At 38.1% G+C, this 23,563-nt stretch overlaps 1 long non-coding RNA gene across 1 annotated transcript in view; it reads left to right on the top strand.

Moving 5' to 3' along the window:
* LOC141277247 (uncharacterized) overlaps positions 1 to 23,563 on the top strand; it is a 280,618-nt gene that overhangs the window by 63,418 nt on the left and 193,637 nt on the right. The window contains exon 2 of the long non-coding RNA XR_012328297.1: positions 14,759 to 15,024. This is a non-coding gene — a long non-coding RNA (uncharacterized lncRNA). The remainder of the gene's footprint in view (positions 1 to 14,758; positions 15,025 to 23,563) is intronic.

Below are 23,563 nucleotides of genomic sequence, written 5' to 3'. Positions count from 1 at the left end.
ACCTTGTTAACCTTTTCTGCCTGATCTCTAGTGTGGGAGATCCTCAGGGATCTCTCATCTATTGACAGTCCCTCCCACTGCCACCCCTGCCCCAAGCCCTGTCATCTCACTCAGCCCCAGGACTTTGCATCTATATACTGAGAGATTCCCAAATTCATATCCAGCCCTGACCTCTTTTCTCAGTTGATCTCATATAACCAGCTGCCTACTTGTTAACTCTACTTTGATGTCTAAGAGGTGTCTCAAACCTAACATTCTCCAAACTATTTTGATTCCCCTCCCCTGCCTTGCTTCTGCCCCAAGTCTTGCCCATCCCAGTTTCTTTATTTACCCAGTCCCTCAAGCAAAGCCCAAGAATAAACTTGATCTATTTTCCTTACCCTGCACAGCTAACCCATTCACAAAACCTTCCAACTCCACCCCTAAAAGGGACCCTGGGAATGCTCAACTTTTCTCACCTGCTCCAAGTCACCATTATTTCCAGTCTAGATCACTGCAAGAGCCTTCGAGCTAGCCTCTCTGATTCCTTTTTTGCTCCCTGATCTACTTCCCCAATGATCTGTTGTCACTTCTGCTTAAAACCTGCAAAATTTCTTCTGTTACACTAAAACAAAATTCTTACCCAGCCTATAAGCCTAATGTAATCTGACCCTGCTTGCCTGCATCTGCAATTTCATCTTGCTCACCATGACAAAGCTGTCTTGGCCTTCTCTATGTTCCTTGAAACTGCCCTATTTTCTTCACAGTGCTTATGTATTCTTATAGTACTTATTTGTTGTAGTTCTCCATTTGTCATCTCTAAGTTTAGGAGTTTGGATTCTTAAATGGTCACTGTTATGTCTCCAGTGTTTAGAACAATGTCTGGCACCTCTTAGGTAGTAAATAACTGTTGAAATGATGAACGAATTGGTGAATGATACCAGTATTAGAAATCAGGCATTCATCCTACGCTTCTTTCATGCTCTGGCTTTCTACTTCTAATCAATAGCCAAGTCCTGCAGGTTTTGTATTCATGATTTTTCCAAAATCTGTCCCCTTTTCCCCAACTCTACTACTACTGCCTTGGTTTATTTCATCAGTGCCGAGGTGGTTTCTAAGCCTCTGGTCAAGGACTGATGCCTGCATACAACTTTTTCTCTTCCTACAGGAGAAACCAATCAACTACTCTTTGTGCTACCATGATATCCCTACTTCTGCCATAGGACCTCAGAGGGTTTGTCATGCTTACCTTTTACTGTGTTCATCTCCTTTTACTATATTGTAATCCCTCTGGAGACAGGGACCACATCTTTCTGGTTTTTCACTCCTAACACCTAGCACAGTGCCTGGCATATAGTAGGTATCCACTAAATGTTTGAAAGAAAATGAGTAAATGCAAATGAATGAGGCTGGCCAAGTGGGGCCATTTAAAAACAGCTACAATAAAACACCTAAAATTTAGATGTAAAGATAATGATGTTTAACTTGTGAACTTAGAATTTTAAAATCAAGTTCACCTATTATAATTAAGCCTTATTAATGAGTAACGATTGATGAACTTGCTTTTTTTTTTTTTTTTTTTTGCGTTATGCGGGCCTCTCACTGCTGGGGCCCCTCCCGTTGCGGAGCACAGGCTCCGGACGCACAGGCTCAGCGGGCCCAGCCGCTCCGCGGCATGTGGGATCCTCCCGGACCGGGGCATGAACCCGCGTCCCCTGCATCGGCAGGCGGACTCTCAACCACTGCGCCACCAGGGAAGCCCTGATGAACTTGCTTTTGACAGTACCAAGCTCTACATACCAATATCTTCAGTTCTAGCTCTTAATGTTTTCTTGAGATAATTTTATATGTGAAAATAAAAAAGCAGTAATCACCATGTTTTTCTTAGAGATATAAAAATAACTTAGGGTAAAGAACCCCATGATATATACAAGTTTGAGAAAATCTGTTTTTTTCCCCTTCGTATCTTTTGGTGTCTTTTAAATATGCTTCATATATCTAAAATAATTTAGGAAAACTATGAATAAAATTATTCACACTTCCTAGGACCCTAATCTAACCTTGGGTGATTTGACTTTTCATTCTTACTTTTGCTTCAGTACTCCATGTGCATCTTTTGTGTTTCTAAATATTGAAATCAGAATATGTAAGTCCATATTGGTTACTGGGAAACTGTAACTTTGTAGTATTTCCAGAAAATGAATATACAGTATATTTTGCATGTAATTTTTATCTCCTTCCATCAAGTGTAACAATATGTTGAATTTGCCGTGGGCCTTTAAAGCTTCGATGTTGTGAAAGAGCTCTGCATGAAATTTCAAAGAGACTGGACCTTTCATCTGCACAGCAGCAGGGCACCTCGCTATAGGGACAAAAAAGGGAGAGAGAGAGAGAGAGAACATTTCTGAAGCAATAGCAAAAAATAACAGCAGAAGCAATTATTTCATCAAAGATTGACTTTTTCATTCCATATATATATATATATATATATATATAATTTTTTTTTCTTCAGATTTCTTAGCTGGAGATTGTCTGCCTTATTGCCTTCATCTCCTGGTTTATGTTTAATTTGCAGGTTTCACATGGTCAAAATGGGCATAAATTCATAAATGAAAAATGTTTATTTTAGGAGGTGGTGTTATTGATAATAGTATTTAAATATATTTTCAGGAGATATGCAAGTTGGGAATGATGCAAAGAACTAAATTTGGCATTCCCTAAGGTTCTTAGTCTGTTTATCTGCTTGGGGATGTGAGTGATAAAGATATGTTTTCTTCCTGACTTTGTTTTTTCTCTTTTTCTCCCATAAACATTAGCACAGACTTTGACTACCCTGGGAGGGTAAGAGAATTTTCTCCATCTCTGTGGCTAATATTGACATACTTTTATTTGGGTTGGGGCTGGGCACCCCTGGCTGTGGGGTGCATTAGTACTAGTTCTTGCAGCATGGACATTATTTTACTGGCAGTGAGGATAACCAAATATGGGCCGCCATTTTCTTTTACTGTGACCCTGAGATTGCATCAAAATGAAATGCCTGGGCTTCCCTATGGGCAGGATCTGAACTTCTCAGTCAAATGAAGCTTGGTAGTCTTCCAGAGAGCTTTCCGCATTTTTGGAGTTGGAAGAATCATGTTTCATTCTGGGTATTAAACTTGGTAGTATTTTCCTTCCCTGTTCTGCTATTTAGTCTTGAATGACTTGCTCTAACTTCTCTGTTTCCATTTTCTTTATCTTCTCTAGGCTGTTGAGGGGATTAATAAAATACTTGAGCTTTGAGGTCTTTGGAGGAGGCCCTCTCTCCCCATATTACACACACACACACACACACACACACACACACACACACACACACACACACATATACATATATATATATATATATTTGTCCAGAGGCTCCGGATGTGCAGGCTCATCGGCCATGGCTCATGGGCCCCGCCGCTCTGCGGCATGTGGGATCTTCCCGGACCGGGGCACGAACCCGTATCCCCTGCATCGGAAGGCGGACTCTCAACCACTGCACCACCAGGGAGGCCCTATATATATAGATATAGATATAGATATATATTTTTTTAACAAACTGACTACAAACTTAGTGGCTTAAAATACATTTATTCTTTTTTGATTCTTGAAGTCAAAAGTCTGAAATGAGTCTCATGGAGCTAAAGGTGTTCATGGAGCTGTGTTCCCTCTGGAGGCTCAAGGGGGAGAATTTGTTTCCTTGTCTTTTCCAGCTTATGGAAAAAGACTACATTCTTTGGCTCATGGCCCCTTCTTCCATCCTCAAAGTGCATCACTCCAACCTCAGCTTCTATCATCCTATTTCCTTCTCTAGACCCTTAACTTAATCACATATGCAAAGTTCCCATTAACACGTAAGGTGACAGACATATTCACAGGTTTTAGGAATTAAGGCATGGACATCTTTGTTGGGGAGGTGTTATCCAGCCTACCACCCTTTCATTGAACTACTTAAAATTTTTGTAATCCTTATCCTGTTTCTTTCAATTCGTGGGTGCACACTTTATCCCATCGCCATTTTCAACTGGCGATGATTGTGAACTTCTTAAATGGACAAGAGAGAAGTTTTGTTGATGTCCTCTCCAAAGTAGCTCCTAAGAGTCAAGCAGTGATAAGCTTCAGAGGAGTAAACTTCTTTCTGGGATGACTCCCTAAGTATTGGAAGCTGTTTTATCTGTATCTTCAAGAGGCTTGTGGACTCTGCCCTTTGCTGTGCACCTGAAACTATCACAACATACTTAATTGGCTATACTCCAACATAAAATGAAAAGTTAAAAAAACAAAAGAACAAGAGGCTTGTGGAACCTGAGGAAGCTGATTTTTAGGGTCCACTGCTTTAGGTTTAGCATGATGCCTGGAGGTACAAATGTTGGAATCCCAACTATTCTAAACTTCCTCAGTGGGAGGCTATACTTCTGTTCTTCCTCTCATATTATAAACCTCTCTTCATTTTTCGGTCAAACCCCATTCTGACCTGCTGCTTATACTTTTAGGAAGATCTCTCCCTTCTCTGCCAGTCTTATTCATCTAAACTTCACCCTCTCTGTTCACATAGCACTTGGTGTATACTTTTATTGTAACTCCCATCTCAGGATTAATAAGTCTGTGTCTCCTAAATAATGGACTTGCCTTATTTACCTTCTTGTTTCCTCCACTAAAATGGTGCTTGGCACAGAGTAAGCATTTAGAATGTATTTTTCTGAACAAGTGAACTACTAAACAACTTTCAGTGGATCCCCATACCCTATAGAGTGAAGCCCAAACCTTAGCAGATCATGAAATCTCTAGTTTCACATCTCCCCTCTTCATGTTCCCTATTCTCTATTGATTTCATGCCCTCTCTGTGTTGTACTGCTTTCTATTCTCCAAACCACTTTACATTTTATCTTCAAATCTTTGTTCCCAATGTGATGATACGTAAACTAACATTTGAGGAGGTTTGATCTGTGCGAGTCTCAGTACAAACCACTTTACAGGTAATTAATCTTTAGAGTATTCCTATGTAGTTTACATTTTACATGTAAAAATCCTGAGGCTTGTACAGGTTACAGAACCTCCCCTAGACCACATAGCTAGTAAGGAGTAGCTCTGGGGTTTAAACTCAACATGTTAGGTCTAGATGTTGATCATAAGATCAACATCTTATATTGATCACTGCAGCTACCTCCTGATATGGGCTTCCATCCTGAAGGGATTGCTTAGCATTTTCCAGAAAACTGTGCATTCCCTTTATGCCCACCATAGTGCTTGAAAAACCTACATCTATTTAGGATTGAAGTTTGGGGTGAAGGTTTTAATTATGAGGGCTCTTTTATGGCTGTAAATCAGATTTTTAAGAGAGTACTGGGTAGAGCCATTCTGGAGAATGCCTTGGAATTCATTCCCAACCACTTCTCAGTCAGCCATAGCCATGAATGCCTGCCAATTAATATCCAAAGAAACAGTAGTCATGACTGAACTGAGCATCAGCCATCCCTTCCTTCTACCTCATTGGTGTCCAAGCTTTTTTTGTTTAAAGCAGTGGAACCCATTCTTGAAAAAATCTCATGTAGACCTCCAGTATATAAAACAGATAAAAGTGGACATGAATTTTCTATCAGCGTGTCCTTCCAGATTTTTTTACATAAATCCCTTTCTTAAGCTTAAGGACACTGCACCCTTCCCTGAAACTCTTCTCTTGCACCCCACTTGCCCCAATTCTATATGTGTTAACTCTGGGTCTGTGGGGAGAAGCCAGTTGGCCTAGGTTTATGACAGATTTGTGATACATATATTCTTTAGCCATGCACTGTGTCAATCAATTAGATTGTTTGAATTTAAAACAGGCTTAAAATAGCCAAAAATAGTGGAAATATACCTAAAGGACCATAGAGTTCCAAATAGGAAAAAAGCTCACTTAGGGCCCATGGAGGAGCTATGTATTTTTTATTTTATTTTATTTTTACATCTTTATTGGAGTATAATTGCTTTACAATGGTTTGTTCGTTTCTGCTTTATAACAAAGTGAATCAGTTATACATATACATATGTTCCGATATCTCTTCCCTCTTGCGTTTTCCTCCCTCCCACCTTCCCTATCCCACCCCTCTAGGTGGTCGCAAAGCATCGAGCTGATCTCCCTGTGCTATGCGGCTGCTTCCCACTAGCTATCTATTTTACGTTTGGTAGTGTATATATGTCCATGCCACTCTCTCACTTTGTCACAGTTTACCCTTCCCCCTCCCCATATCATCAAGTTCATGCTCTAGTAGGTCTGTGTCTTTATTCCTGTCTTACCCCTAGGTTCTTCATGTCATTTTTTTTCTTAAATTCCATATATATGTGTTAGCATATGGTATTTGTCTTTCTCTTTCTGACTTCACCCTATGACAGACTCTAGGTCCATCCACCTCATTACAAATAGCTCAATTTCGTTTCTTTTTATGGCTGAGTAATATTCCATTGTATATATGTGCCACATCTTCTTTATCCATTCATCCGATGATGGACACTTAGGTTGTTTCCATCCCCAGGCTATTGTAAATAGAGCTGCAATGAACATTTTGGTTTTCTCAGGGTATATGCCCAGTAGTGGGATTGCTGGGTCATATGGTAGTTCTATTTGTAGTTTTTTAAGGACTCCATACTGTTCTCCATAGTGGCTGTACCAATTCACATTCCCACCAGCAGTGCAAGAGTGTTCCCTTTTCTCCACACCCTCTCCAGCCTATATTGTTTCTTGATTTTTTGATGATGGCCATTCTGACTGGTGTGAGATGATATCTCATTGTAGTTTTTTTTTTTTTTTTTAACATCTTTATTGGAGTATAATTGCTTTACAATGGTATGTTAGTTTCAGCTTCACAACAAAATGAATCAGTTATATATATACATATATTCCTATATCTCTTCCCGCTTGCGTCTCCCTCCCTCCCACCCTCCCTATCCCACCCCTCCAGGTGGTCACAAAGCACCGAGCTGATCTCCCTGTGCTATGCGGCTGCTTCCCACTAGCTATCTACCTTACGTTTGGTAGTGTATATATGTCCATGCCTCTTTATCGCTTTGTCACCGTTTACACTTCCCCCTCCCCATAGCCTCAAGTCCATTCTCTAGTAAGTCTGTGTCTTTATTCCTGTTTCACCCCTAGGTTTTTCATGACATTTTTTTTTTAAATTCCATATATATGTGTTAGCATACGGTATTTGTCTCTCTCTTTCTGACTTACTTCACTCTGTATGACAGACTCTAGGTCTATCCACCTCATTACAAATAGCTCAATTTCGTCTCTTTTTATGGCTGAGTAATATTCCATTGTATATATGTGCCACATCTTCTTTATCCATTCATCCGATGATGGACACTTAGGTTGTTTCCATCTCTGGGCTATTGTAAATAGAGCTGCAATGAACATTTTGGTACATGACTCTTTTTGAATTATGGTTTTCTCAGGGTATATGCCCAGTAGTGGGATTGCTGGGTCATATGGTAGTTCTATTTGTAGCTTTTTAAGGAACCTCCATACTGTTCTCCACAGTGGCTGTATCAATTTACATTCCCACCAACAGTGTAAGAGGGTTCCCTTTTCTCCACAGCCTCTCCAGCATTTATTGTTTGTAGATTTTTTGATGATAGCCATTCTGACTGGTGTGAGATGATATCTCATTGTAGTTTTGATTTGCATTTCTCTCATGATTAGTGATGTTGAGCATTCTTTCATGTGTTTGTTGGCACTCTGTATATCTTCTTTGGAGAAATGTCTATTTAGGTCTTCTGCCCATTTTTGGATTGGGTTGTTTGTTTTTTTGTTATTAAGCTGCATGAGCTGCTTATAAATTTTGGAGATCAATCCTTTGTCAGTTGCTTCATTTGCAAATATTTTCTCCCATTCTGAGGGTTGTCTTTTGGTCTTCTTTATGGTTTCCTTTGCTGCGCAAAAGCTTTTAAGTTTCATTAGGTCCCATTTGTTTACTCTTGTTTTTATTTCCATTACTCTAGGAGGTGGGTCAGAAAGAATCTTGCTGTGATTTATGTCATAGAGTGTTCTGCCTATGTTTTCCTCTAAGAGTTTGATAGTTTCTGGCCTTACATTTAGGTCTTTAATCCATTTTGAGCTTATTTTTGTGTATGGTGTTAGGGAGTGATCTAACTTCATACTTTTACATGTAGCTGTCCAGTTTTCCCAGCACCACTTATTGAATAGGCTGTCCTTTCTCCACGGTACATTTCTGCCTCCTTTGTCAAAGATAAGGTGACCATATGTGCGTGGGTTTATCTCTGGGCTTTCTATCCTGTTCCATTGATCTATCTTTCTGTTTTTGTGCCAGTACCATACCGTTTTGATAACTGTAGCTTTGTAGTATAGTCTGAAGTCTGGGAGCCTGATTCCTCCAGTTCCTTCTTTCGTTCTCAAGATTGCTTTGGCTATTCGGGGTCTTCTGTGTTTCCATACAAATTGCAAAATTTTTTGTTCTAGTTCTGTGAAAAATGCCAGTGGTAGTTTGATAGGGATTGCATTGAATCTATAGATTGCTTTCGGTAGTAGAGTCATTTTCACAATGTTGATTCTTCCAATCCAAGAACATGGTATATCTCTCCATCTATTTGTATCATCTTTAATTTCTTTCATCAGTGTCTTATAATTTTCTGCATACAGATCTTTTGTCTCCTTAGGTAGGTTTATTCCTAGATATTTTATTCTTTTTGTTGCAATGGTAAATGGGAGTGTTTTCTTGATTTCACTTTCAGATTTTTCATCATTAGTATATAGGAATGCCAGAGATTTCTGTGCATTAATTTTGTATCCTGCCACTTTACCAAATTCATTGATTAGCTCTAGTAGTTTTCTGGTAGCATCTTTAGGGTTCTCTATGTATAGGATCATGTCATCTGCAAACAGTGACAGCTTTACTTCTTCTTTTCCGATTTGGATTCCTTTTATTTCCTTTTCTTCTCTGATTGCTGTGGCTAAAACTTCCAAAACAATGTTGAATAAGAGTGGTGAGAGTGGGCAACCTTGTCTTGTTCCTGATCTTAGTGGAAATGCTTTCAGTTTTTCACCATTGAGGATGATGTTTGCTGTGGGCTTGTCATATATGGCCTTTATTATGTTGAGGAAAGTTCCCTCTATGCCTACTTTCTGCAGGGTTTTTATCATAAATGGGTGTTGAATTTTGTCAAAAGCTTTCTCTGCATCTATTGAGATGATCATATGGTTTTTCTCCTTCAGTTTGTTAATATGGTTTATCACATTGATAGATTTGCGTATATTGAAGAATCCTTGCATTCCTGGAATAAACCCCACTTGATCATGGTGTATGATCCTTTTAATGTGCTGTTGGATTCTGTTTGCTAGTATTTTGTTGAGGATTTTTGCATCTATGTTCATCAGTGATATTGGCCTGTAGTTTTCTTTCTTTGTGACATCCTTGTCTGGTTTTGGTATCAAGGTGACGGTGGCCTCGTAGAAGGAGTTTGGGAGTGTTCCTCCCTCTGCTATATTTTGGAAGAGTTTGAGAAGGATAGGTGTTAGCTCTTCTCTAAATGTTTGATAGAATTCGCCTGTGAAGCCATCTGGTCCTGGGCTTTTCTTTGTTGGAAGATTTTTAATCACAGTTTCAATTTCAGTGCTTGTGATTGGTCTGTTCATATTTTCTATTTCTTCCTGATTCAGTCTTGGCAGGTTGTGCATTTCTAAGAATTTGTCCATTTCTTCCAGATTGTCCATTTTATTGGCATAGAGTTGCTTGTAGTAATCTCTCATGATCTCTTTTATTTCTGCAGTGTCAGTTGTTACCTCTCCTTTTTCATTTCTAATTCTATTGATTTGAGTCTTCTCCCTTTTTTTCTTAATGAGTCTGGCTAGTGGTTTATCTATTTTGTTTATCTTCTCAAAGAACCAGCTTTTAGTTTTATTGATCTTTGCTATTGTTTCCTTCATTTCTTTTTCATTTATTTCTGATCTGATTTTTATGAGTTCTTTCCTTCTGCTAGCTTTGGGGTTTTTTTGTTCTTCTTTCTCTAATTGCTTGAGGTGCAAGGTTAGGTTGTTTATTCGAGATGTTTCCTGCTTCTTAAGGTGGGCTTGTATTGCTATAAACTTCCCCCTTAGAACTGCTTTTGCTGCATCCCACAGGTTTTGGGTCGTTGTGACTCCATTGTCATTTGTTTCTAGGTATTTTTTGATTTCCTCTTTGATGTTCAGTGATCACTTCATTATTAAGTAGTGTATTGTTTAGCCTCCATGTGTTTGTATTTTTTACAGATCTTTTCCTGTAATTGATACCTAGTCTCATGGCGTTGTGGTCAGAAAAGATACTTGATACAATTTCAATTTTCTTAAATTTACCAAGGCTTGATTTGTGACCCAAGATATGATCTATCCTGGAGAGTGTTCCATGAGCACTTGAGAAAAATGTGTATTCTGTTGTTTTTGGATGGAATGTCCTATAAATATCAATTAACTCCATCTCGTTTAATGTATCATTTAAAGCTTGTGTTTCCTTATTTATTTTCATTTTGGATGATCTGTCCATTGGTGAAAGTGGGGTGTTAAAGTCCCCTACTATGAATGTGTTACTGTCGATTTCCCCTTTTATGGTTGTCAGTATTTGCCTTATGTATTGAGGTGCACCTATGTTGGGTGCATAAATATTTACAATTGTTATATCTTCCTCTTGGATCGATCCCTTGATCATTATGTAGTGTCCTTCTTTGTCTCTTCTAATAGTCTTTGGTTTAAAGTCTATTTTGTCTGATATGAGAATTGCTACTCCAGCTTTCTTTTGGTTTCCATTTGCATGAAATACCTTTTTCCATCCCCTTACTTTCAGTCTGTATGTGTCTCTAGGTCTGAAGTGGGTCTCTTGTAGACAGCAAATATATGGGTCTTGTTTTTGTATCCATTCAGCCAATCTGTGTCTTTTGGTGGGAGCATTTAGTCCATTTACATTTAAGGTAATTATCGATATGTGTGTTCCTATTCCCATTTTCTTAATTGTTTTGGGTTCGTTATTGTAGGTCCTTTCCTTCTTTTGTGTTTCTTGCCTAGAGAAGTTCCTTTAGCAGTTGTTGTAGAGCTGGTTTGGTGGTGCTGAACTCTCTCAGCTTTTGCTTGTCTGTAAAGGTTTTAATTTCTCCATCAAATCTGAATGAGATCCTTGCTGGGTAGAGTAATCTTGGTTGCAGGTTTTTCTCCTTCAACACTTTCAATATGTCCTGCCACTCCCTTCTGGCTTGCAGAGTTTCTGCTGAAAGATCAGCTGTTAACCTTATGGGGATTCCCTTGTGTGTTATTTGTTGTTTTTCCCTTGCTGCTTTTAATATGTTTTCTTTGTATTTAATTTTTGACAATTTGATTAATATGTGTCTTGGCATATTTCTCCTTGGATTTATCCTGTATGGGACTCTCTGTGCTTCCTGGACTTGATTAACGATTTCCTTTCCCATATTAGGGAAGTTTTCAACTATAATCTCTTCAAATATTTTCTCAGTCCCTTTCTTTTTCTCTTCTTCTTCTGGAACCCCTATAATTCGAATGTTGGTGCGTTTAATGTTGTCCCAGAGGTCTCTGAGACTGTCCTCAGTTCTTTTCATTCTTTTTTCTTTATTCTGCTCTGCAGTAGTTATTTCCACTATTTTATCTTCCAGGTCACTTATCCGTTCTTCTGCCTCAGTTATTCTGCTATTGATCCCATCTAGAGTACTTTTAATTTCATTTATTGTGTTGTTCATCGTTGCTTGCTTCATCTTTAGTTCTTCTAGGTCCTTGTTAACTGATTCTTGCAGTTTGTCCATTCTGTTGTCCATTCTATCTCCAAGATTTCGGATCAACCTTACTATCATTATTCTGAATTCTTTTTCAGGTAGACTGCCTATTTCCTCTTCATTTGTTAGGTCTGGTGGGTTTTTATCTTGCTCCCGTCCCTATCCTTTTGTCTCTGTTTAGTTTTTTCTTTTGCCCTAACCAGGTACGTGGGGGGTTCCTTGCCTTTTGGGAGGTCTGAGGTCTTCTGCCAGCGTTCAGTAGGTGTTCCGTAGGAGTTGTTCCACGCGTAGATGTATTTCTGGTGTATCTGTGGAGAGGAAGGTGATCTCCGCGTCTTACTCTTCTGCCATCTTCCCGGAAGTCCCCTGAATCTGAATTTCTAATGAGAAAATGAAAATGGGGGCAACTGAGGAGTTAGAAACAAACAGGCCCACAAAAGAAACAATCTTATCAATGCCAATTGATACCTGCATTTACAAATTTGAAAGATGTTATCACAAAAGGGTGCTTTGTGCCCACCTAGAGGGGTGGGATCTCATTGTAGTTTTGATTTGCATTTCTCTAATGATTAATGATGTTGAGCATTCTTTCATGTGTTTGTTGGCAGTCTGTATATCTTCTTTGGAGAAATGTGTATTTAGGTCTTCTGCCCATCTTTGGATTGGGTTGTTTTTTTGTTATTGAGCTGCATGAGCTGCTTATAAATTTTGGAGATTAATCCTTTGTCAGTTGCTTCATTTGCAAATATTTTCTCGCATTCTGAGGGTTGTCTTTTGGTTTTGTTTATGGTTTCCTTTGCTGTGCAAAAGCTTTGAAGTTTCATTAGGTCCCATTTGTTTATTTTTATTTCCATTTCTCTAGGAGGAGAGTCAAAAAGGATCTTGCTGTGATTTATGTCATAGAGTGTTCTGCCTATGTTTTCCTCTAAGAGTTTGATAGTTTCTGGCCTTACATTTAGGTCTTTAATCCATTTTGAGCTTATTTTTGTGTATGGTGTTAGGGAGTGATCTTATCTCATACTTTTACATGTACCTGTCCAGTTTTCCCAGCACCACTTATTGAAGAGGCTGTCCTTTCTCCACTGTACATTCCTGCCTCCTTTATCAAAGATAAGGTGACCATATGTGCGTGGGTTTATCTCTGGGTTTTCTATCCTGTTCCATTGATCTATCTTTCTGTTTTTGTGCCAGTACCATACTGTCTTGATTACTATAGCTTTGTAGTATAGTCTGAAGTCAGATAGCCTGATTGCTCCAGCTCCGTTTTTCGTTCTCAAGATTGCTTTGGCTATTCGGGGTCTTTTGTGTTTCCATACAAATTGTGAAATTTTTTGTTCTAGTTCTGTGAAAAATGCCAGTGGTAGTTTGATAGGGATTGCATTGAATCTGTAGATTGCTTTGGGTAGTAGAGTCATTTTCACAATGTTGATTCTTCCAATCCAAGAACATGGTATATCTCTCCATCTATTTGTATCATCTTTAATTTCTTTCATCAGTGTCTTATAATTTTCTGCATACAGGTCTTTTGTCTCCTTAGGTTGGTTTATGCCTAGATATTTTATTCTTTTTGTTGCAATGGTAAATGGGAGTGTTTTCTTGATTTCACTTTCAGATTTTTCATCATTAGTGTATAGGAGTGCAAGAGATTTCTGTGCATTAATTTTGTATCCTGCAACTTTATCAAATTCATTGATTAGCTCTAGTAGTTTTGTGGTAGCATCTTTAGGATTCTCTATGTATAGTATCATGTCATCTGCAAACAGTGACAGCTTTACTTCTTCTTTTCCGATTTGGCTTCCCTTTATTTCCTTTTCTTCTCTGGTTACTGTGGCTAAAACTTCCAAAACTATGTTGAATAATAGTGGTGAGAGTGGGCAACCTTGTCTTGTTCCTGATCTTAGTGGAAATGCTTTCAGTTTTTCACCATTGAGGACAATGTTGTCTGTGGGTTTGTCATATATGGCCTTTATTATGTTGAGGAAAGTTCCCTCTATGCCTACTTTCTGCAGGGTTTTTATCATAAATGGGTGTTGAATTTTGTCAAAAGCTTTCTCTGCATCTATTGAGATGATCATATGGTTTTTCTCCTTCAATTTGTTAATATGATGTATCAGAGGTATGTATTTTTTAAGAGGTATCTTGGAGTGACACTGCCTTGGTGAACACTGCCTTGTTAACTGATTCTTGCAGTTTGTCCATTCTATTGTCCATTCTATCTCCAAGATTTCGGATCAACCTTACTATCATTATTCTGAATTCTTTTTCAGGTAGACTGCCTATTTCCTCTTCATTTGTTAGGTCTGGTGGGTTTTTATCTTGCTCCCGTCCCTATCCTTTTGTCTCTGTTTAGTTTTTTCTTTTGCCCTAACCAGGTACGTGGGGGGTCAGTCCAGGCACTGACCTTTATTTTGGAAGGTTGAGAAATTTCATTTTGTCCATATACTGTGTGGCCCTGTTGGCCTGTTCTTGAAACAAATGGGTCCTTGGACCGAGGTCCTTGTTGACTCTTTGAACAGGCACTGTTACCATGTGCTTGTCTGAAACCCTTTCTGTGCTTCCATGGCTAAGCTATACTTGTTTTATTTGACCCATTATATCCTTAGCTATATTAACACATACAGCAAGGATATCGTCCAGCATTGCCGACTCAGACTTTATGCTTCTGTGATGGAAGAGAGCACCATCCATGGTAGTTAAGAACTTAGGTGTTGAATTAAACAGGACTGGGTTCAATTCTCTGGCAGTGCCTTGTATAAGCTATGTGATACTTGCTGATTTCCTTAACCTCTCTAAGCTCATTTTCCCTTCAATAAAATAAAAACAACTGAGGATTTTTGTCGAAATTGAGATAGGATGTGTGAAAGTCCCTGGTGCTTGGCACAGGAGATTGCTTGGAGATTGGTAACTGCTAGCTTTGTTATTATTTTAGGTGGTCTCTCATCTCCTCTGATTCCTTCTGTGCTGATTTTGAAGTTTAACGTTCAGAGGCTCATCTTGTTTTTCTTAATTCCAGATTCCAGGAGGATGCCCCACTGTAGTCCTGAGAGGCCAAACACAGGATCACCAGCACACTTAACTGCTCAGTATCTCCTCTTCTCTGCCATGGGGGAAATCATGCTACAAGGGCACCCAGTGCTCGTTCCTGTTCTCTGTGTGCAATGCCGACCACTCCACTGCTTTGAACTAGGATAAAAGTGGAGATTTCCTCCATGAAGGTGCAGCTCTTTCTCTGGCTCCCTGGTTGAATGCGTTTATGCTCTGCCCCTTTCTGCTGACCAGGTATGTGTAATATAAACAAATTATATGCATATCACATAAACCTATGCTTGTGGGACATTCAAATGATACATAAATATGTAAAAACTTACTGTTTTCCTTCACTCTCCCAACTATACTCCCCCTGTTAACTGAGCATGGCTATTATTTTAGTGTATATCATTCTAGCCTTTTTTCTATGCAATTATATACTTAATAAAAAATGGTATTATACTATTGTTTGGCGACCTGCCTTTTTAACTTAACATTCCTTGATCTTTTCATGTCAGCATATACAAATCCATCACATTCTTCTAAAATTTTGCATACTTTTCCACAGACAGGTGAATCAGTATTTACCATGAGAGTATTGATGAATATTTACCTTTCCAGTTTACTATTAAAAACAAGTAAACTGGAATTGTACTACACAATTGTTCTCCTAAAAGCTATGCCACTTTATACTCCTACGAACAGTGTGAAAGAAGGCCCATTTCCATACACAGTCACCAATACTGGATCCTATTTAATCTTTAAAATTTTTAATAATCTGGGTAAAATTCTCATTTAAACATACTTTTTCCTGATTATCTGTGAAGCTAAGCATCTTTGCACAGGTGGTTTTCATTTTTTCATTTGTACTTATGAATACTGTCAATTTAAATATTTTTCTCAGTTTTATTTTGGGTTGTCTTTTTTTATTGCTTCATAGGAGCTCTTTGTATGCTATTGATTTTTAGGTCTTTGTTGAATATACTATAACTATTTTCTCCTAGTTTCCTTTTTAAAATTGTGTTCTTTGTATCTTTTGCTATATATAGAAATTTTACATTTTATCTAGTTCTGGTTTTCTTATGAAATTTATCATATGTCGTACTTGTTAAAGGGTTGTGAAGGCATGAAATCAATCTCCTTTGTGGTGAAACAGGCTAATATTAATTACATGTTATAAATTAGAAAAGCATAGCAGATACAGTTTAAAGATCTTGTAAACTCTAGCTACTTTCAAAACAAGTATTTATTGAACACCTCTGTGTTTAGTGTGTTGGATAATAAAAATATATAAAACATGGTCTCTACCTTTAGAGACCATTTCTATGTGAATCATAAATACTTAACTATACCTTGAGAAATTATATAGGGCATTATTTATCTAAGTGCTAAATTTTTTTACAGAAAAAAAGTGGTATCAGAATTCAAAAGGAACTAGGTCAACAGAGTATGTATACTAGTACCTGTTAAAAGCTATGGGCATAGTGGAAAACTTGAATTGGGGCTGGAAGCCTAGAAAAGATACAGTTATGAGGTTGTAGGACCTGTATCTGTTATCTGTTTCTTCATAACATACCACCCCAAATCTTAGTGGCTGTGAAAGTACCAATTTAATTTAGCTCATAATATTGCAGGTTGACATTGTTTGTTGGGCTCAGCTGGGCAGTTCTTCTGATGTGGGCTAAGTTTAGCTAATCTTGGCTGGGCTCGCTTATGCATCTGCAGTCAGCTGGCAGATTGCCTGGGCAGATGGGTTTATGACCCACATGATCACATCTGGGACAGCTGGGATGACTGGGGTTATTTCCCACATTGGCTCCCAACCTCTAACAGGCTAGCCTGGATTTGTTCCCATGGTGGGCACAGAGTTTCAAGAGTTTGAGGATGGAAGCTGCAAGGTCTCTTGAGTCGTAGGCTCAGGATTGGTGTAGTGCCATTTTTGTGTACTCTATTGGTCAAAGCTACAAGACCAACCAAGATTCAAGGGGTGGGAAAATATTCTCTACCTCTTGATGGGAGGTGCTGAAATTGTGTGGCTGTTTTTGTGGTCTACTCCAGAGCTCCAATTCAGACTCATGTTGGCTGAGCGATTTAATCCTTACAGTTAAGTGTGATGACCATGCTTAAAAACTATCTTTGACAAGGCCCAGTAGAAATATAAATAGCAGTAGAGTGGAAGTCTGAATACAAATGACTTTTTTTCCTTGGCCAAATGTGTATTGACATTTTAGGGAACCTTTCTTTCATCTTGTTTTAAACAGGACAATTAGGAACATGATGTCTGGATTTCTAGACTGGCCAGAATGACGTATGATAATCTTGACTTCCCACTCCTTGAAAAAAACAAAACAAAACAAACAAACAAGAAAACTGAAAGGGTAAAGGAGATGTGGTGTTTAGTTCTGGTAATAAATGCCACGATCATGAATGCAAAGCATTAGAAAAGCTACACATGACAGTTCTCCAACTTAAAGGAGCCAGCTTCAGGTCTCGATTTCTTCATTTAAAAAAAATAATTAATTAATTAATTTTCGGCTATGTTGGGTCTTTGTTGCTGTGTGTGGGCTTTCTCTAGTTGCGACAAGCGGGGGCTGTGGTGCGGGGGCTGCGGTGCGCAGGCTTCTTATTGCCGTGGCTTTTCTTATTGCGGAGCGTGGGCTCTAGGTGTGCAGGCTTCGGTAGTTGCAGCACGCAGGCTCAGTAGTTGTGGCTCGTGGGCTCTAGAGTGCAAGCTCAGTAGTTGTGGCGCACGGGCTTACTTGCTCCGTGGCATGTGGGGTCTTCCCGGACCAGGGCTCGAACTTGTGTTTCCTGCATTGGCAGGCAGATTCTTAACCGCTGTGCCACCAGGGAAGCCCCATATTTCTTCATCTTTATTTTCAACTTAGTTGACTTTGGTTTGCAATTTATGATTTCAGTGATTGGTATAGTTCCTTTTACCTTATTTTGGTCTTGTAGAAACAGTTCTAGAAATTCTGTCAATTCTTGTTTTTACTATTTGGAGGTAAGGGGAGTTGGCCAATAAGTCCTTTTTGTAAGCTTCTCTCCCCTCAAGTGATCATGATAGCTTCTCAGTCCAGAGAGTATATGTGAGGTTCAGACGTAGCCAGATAGACCTACTGGTTCATGTCTTTGGTTATAAAGTTATGGTTTCTTGGTCAAACCTTTAACTCAGAATGAAACATGAGTAATGTCAGGGTGTAATGTGAAATACTATATGTAAAGATGGTGATTTATAAAAACTCAAGGTTATTTTTTGTTCTCAGTTCTTCCTTATGTAAGGAGCAGAGACACCTTAAGATTTCTACATATTTGTACATAAAAAACCCGATTTCCCTCTGATTCTTGTATATGTACCAAATGATGCTAATTAAAGTACGCTGTTCAACAGAGAAACAGTGTATCACCGTAGAGCTGTCTGTGAATGCTGGAGCCAGAGTCTTGTTTGAATTAGGAGGATGTCTGCTAAGTTAAGGCGTCCTACAGAGATGTATAAGGTCAGAGCTTCCAGCAGTCCATACTGTCTTTATTGAGAGACATATTTATATCTTCCAGACTAGTAATTAATCACTCAGTGGGGTTTTTTTGGGCGAAGTCGTGCACTCACAGAGAATCTTTTTGTGCTGCCAGGAACCACAAAGCATGGGCACAATTAAAATGCTGATTTAATTTATTATATTGAGGCATGGAACAGGAATGTTTAAATGATGTTGACAGGGCCAGAATTTCAGAACCACCTCTTTAAAAATAGAAAACAAATGCCTACCCCCTTAAATTAAATTATATTAATAACATGTTTCTGTAAGTTGCTTGGAAGCAAAATAAAGCTCTTGACATTAATTAAAATTTGAAGATGTTGTATCATTTGTTGTTAATGTGCAGCCTTTGTTAGGGAAAATAAATTTCAAAGGGATCTATTTATGAAAATTAAATGGAGGAAAATTGCCTATTGAGCAAACATCGTTTAATAAGGCTGCTTTTCTTAGAAATGTGGATTCTTAGGTAACTAAAATGTTTTTATACTCCAATAATGGTTTCTATTTTTGATCCTCTGAAAAATTCTTTGTTACTTGAATTTTGATATTTCCACACAGAATTCCATTGTTGGGGGCTTATAAACTCTAAAAATCAGGAAGGCTTTCATATACTTTGGGGTATTGGGTAACATGCAGTTGCAAAGAGAAGTTCATTTGAAATTGATGTGGTTAGGCACTTGGACCTCATCCAAATACCTGGGCAGGACCAGAAGCCAAAGGGTCCCATTGGCAGCATCTAACTAGCTTTCCTCTAATGAATACTGTGTTGTGTGTCTTGAAGCTACATTTTGCTGGTATCACACAAGCTAGAAAGTGCCATGAGATAATGGATAGCTGTTTGCGCTGCTGTTCCACAGCAAGGGGGAGCTAATAGTCACCTCTGTGTGGACCTCACATGCAGATAGTATTCTGAAAAAATACACATCGCCACTGTCATGGGGGAAAGGTGGTTTTCACTCTGATTTAGGTTTATTTTCTGGTGGCATTGGTACAGATGCATTTGACTTGGGCTTAAAGTTGATTATAGAATAAAACTCTTAGGAAATGTTAAAATGATGTGTTCTTCAGTGAATGAAATAAACCATAAACTGTGCACGTTGTTCCTCATCGCGTTACTGCCATTTTTGTGGACTTGATAGTCCAGTTACAGTATGGGAATTAGACAACCCCTGTTGGTCTTGATAATTCTGGTGATACGAGTGCAAATTGGTCGGAAGAAAGGGAGTAGTTGGTCTATGTGAGTTCCCCGACTGGTTAAAATTAAAGCAGTCACAGAGGAGTCAATATTTATTTTGCAACCATTTACATGGTGTGACTTTTCTTCCGGGAAATGTTCCTGTTTTTGTGGAAGAACTCTTTGACTTATGTACTAAATAATAATTAGCCATTTTTAACATGTTGTTTTTCTCTCTTCCCTTTACTCATCCCCCACATCCATTTAGCCACGAATTCCTGTGGCTTCTACTCTTTAACATCTAAATGTTTTGTTCCCTGCCCGCTCCACAGGCTCCCAAACTGCCATCAATGCAAATGTTGATTTGTTTATCTGTCTCTTGTACTAGAATGTAAATTATTTGAGGGCATGAATCACATCTTATTTGACTTGGGCACAGTGTCTGGCACATAATAACTGATCTATATGTATCAATATTTGATGTGTCAGTGAAGGCTTTTATATAAATCATTTATTTCAGTCATTCTTAGCTGGGGGTGGGGGGTGATTTTGCCCCCCCACCCCAAAGTGGACTTTTGGCAATGACTGGAGACACTTTTGGTTGTTCCTACCAGTGTGTGTGTGTATACTACTGGTATCTGGTAGGTAGAGACCAGACATGTGGCTGAACATCCTACAGTGCACAGAACTGCAACAAGAAACATAAGGCCCAAAATGTCAGTAGTGCCAAGGTTGAGAAACCCTGCTCTAACATAATTTTCAAAGTATCTCTCTCAAGTAGATGGACAGTTTCTTCACTCAAGATATGAGAAGACACACTTGGAGAGATTAAATGACCGTTCCAAGTCCTCTCAGCTTAAGGTAGTGACAGAACCAGGAATTTAACCCTAGGCCCTTGATTACACATGTTAATAATAACTAATTTTTTTCAATTACTTAGATGATTATTGTGATTTTTGACTTTAATTATCTGGACATTTGCCTTAGATTTTAGCCTTGGAAATCTCTCTATGTTCTACTTGAAAGTAATAATCAGAAATTAAGGCAGAAGATATTCGTGTGCTCCTTTGAAAGGTATCTCTCATGGAGATTCCTTGGGATCTTATATTAAAGAATTTTGTATTTCCTGGGGTTACTGACAGTGGGTTTCTCTAGTGAAGTGACTCAATCCACACATGGATCTTATTAACATAGTTCTGAAAGATTAGTAGTACAGAAATATTTAATATTGTTAAACTTGAGACCTGAAACATCTGAGATGGCCATTAGATCTTTTGAGCTAATACCTGATTTAATTTTTCACGTAGTACCTATATACATTCTGGGATTACATAGAACACAGATGCTTTAAGCACATGAGTCTTTATCACCTTAGCTGTAGGTTTTAAATAAAATTAGGTGTGTTTGTACTTAGACTACTATATATTGTTCAGTTGTTGCCTCCCTAGAAATAGGAGCAGAGATGGAATAGGAAGGATACAAATAAGGGTAACTAAATTGGTCTAAGGGGAAAAAACAGTTGATTTAAATGAGATAGGAGCTCTAGTGTGCAAGGATGTTTCCAATATACAAGACTTTGAGAGAGAAACAGATATTTAAGACATATTCTCACTCGTCAAGGAGTGTTCAAATAGTAGATGAGATGTATGTACGTATGTATCAAAACTAATAGAACAAGATAGCATGGGGGTCAGATGATGGTAATAGCAGGGAACACAGAAGACAAAGTATTTTGTATTGGTGAGATCTGGGAAGGAATTAGCCTTCTCAGATGCAAAATACACATATTTAATCCAAGTTGGAAAATATAAGTTAAGAGCATTGGTTACAAAATATATTTCATAGTAAGTTATCACAGATAATAATCATTTTTATATTGTCAAAAGAAAACTCTTTCCTATAATTGCTGTAAAATCTTTTTGATATCCAGATGTTCAAAATGTAAATATCTCTATGAAAGATTTATTTGCTATTTAAAATTCTTTTTATACTATCAATTCCTCATCTTTGCAGGTTCTGAGTATTTCTGGGTTCTTTAGGGCACAATGCCACATAGTAAGAGAATTATAAGCACCTTCTGTATAATCTTAAAGCCACTTGAAGTGGAATTTAAAGACTATTTAGAAGAACATAAAATATCTTTATTTCCATCCTACCTTTGAAAGTCTACGTTGACATTGCATTTAAACTTGTGGTTCCCTGAAAGTTAGGATGGGTGGCTATTCAAGAACAGCTGAGTCAAAATGGGGAAAAGATTGTCTTAGAGACAGATTCAGGTATATGTTTTCAAAATTATAAAAAATATCCATGATAAAAAATTATACTTTAGTTCACAGTAGAGAGGAAAGAGAATCATTCCAGTGAGAGGCAGAAGTAAAATTGTTAATTGATAGTACTTCTGCTTTACCTTTTACCTTAATTCCAAATTTAGTATAAGATTGAACCATTTTGGCCACCAAAAATGGCAGTTTCAAAGTTAAACCTAACAGTGGCTAAATATGCTGGGAACTGTGGCTAAATATGCTGGAAATGGAGAGTTCCAGTGTTGAAATCAGCAGTTGAAGAACCATAGGAATATGTTAACGAAACACATTATGAATACATGAAGAACGTCAATTCATAAAAAAAAAAAGTGTCCTATCCAAGAATGCCAACACTTTGAAGGTTAGATTGACGGCACCAAAAAGTTAATCCGTCCATCTGATTCATGACAGAGTACAATGATAATTCATGTAAAAATTATAAAATTGAGAAATCTTAAGTAGACTATAGAAAAAACAGGTAACTGGGTGATTTCATCCCCCAAATCTTATTAAAAAAATCTTTCAATCCAGCTTGTTTAAAGTTCTGCCATTTACAGGAATGTTTGAACATATTACTCAAAAAAGCAAAATTAAAGACCTCGAGGTAAAGTTATTTTACACTGAGATATCATACAAATGTTTTTTAGGTCATGGAACATGGCAGCTGAAAGGATTCATTTTAAATTTCAGTCAAACATGTCTAAATTGTAAACAGTAGAAACTGTGGTTTCCAGATCGCTTGAACTCTTTTATTTGGCTGAATAGAGGAACACACTATCTCCTTTTAAGTAGGACTGGTGTCAGGTAGAACAGTAGCCAAATATTCTCTATTTGGTTCTAGGCTCTCCTTTTTATGTTGCTTAGTGTCCACTTCTGTCAATACCTACTTTCAGAAAAAGATCTGAAACTCATTCACAGCAGAGTAGAATGTCTGAGATTCACTTTGTGACCACTTTCTGAAAAAGATGGAGAGGTGACTAGAAGCCATGTCATAATTTCCTGAAAGTCGAAGCTCCTCTAAGTGCTTGGTATAAGGAAAGGAAGGAAGATGGGAGGGCGTGGGGATGAAATTTAAAAGGCTGCCGCGAGATAATGCATATTGAGTGTAGCACAGAACATATTACCTAACATAATGTAATAAGCATTAATAATGAAAGCTATAATTATTATAATGGAGAGGGTTTCAGTTTATGGCTCCGAAAATAAGATGAGTGGTAGATCCCAGTGAGGTAGATTCTAGTTCAATGGAAGGAAAAAAATAATTCAATAGAGCTTTCCAAAAATGAAATGAGCCAATCCCAAAGAAGACTTTCTAATGATTGGAGCAGATCTGTCATTCCCAAATCTGGTCACACATCAGAAAACCTGGGGGAGAGGCTTGTTAAAGGTACCCCATCCCAGGCAATCTCCAATCTGCATTCTTCTCCTGACCCCAACCAGGGCACCACTATTGTGATTATTTTCCACTATAGATTAGTTTTGCCTATTCTGGATCCTCTTTTAAATGGAATCATTCAGAATGTGCCTTTTGTGTGAGGATTCTTTCACTTAACATTTTTTGAGGTATGTCCACATGTATTATATATCATTTATTTTATTGCTGAGAAATAACTAAATATTTTTTACTGTCTACAGTGTGCTAGGCAAAGTATTGATGTTTTGGGCTCACAGTGGTGAACAAAGCCAACCTTGAGCCTGACTCTGATGGTGCCCACAGTTTAAAGGTGAAGACCTTTAAGTTCCTTCCAAACCTTAGACTTGTGATATTATACCTTATG

This window comes from Tursiops truncatus, chromosome 19 (assembly GCF_011762595.2).
Source record: "Tursiops truncatus isolate mTurTru1 chromosome 19, mTurTru1.mat.Y, whole genome shotgun sequence".
Lineage (NCBI taxonomy): Eukaryota > Metazoa > Chordata > Mammalia > Artiodactyla > Delphinidae > Tursiops > Tursiops truncatus.
This window is presented reverse-complemented; position numbering and strand designations above follow the sequence as displayed.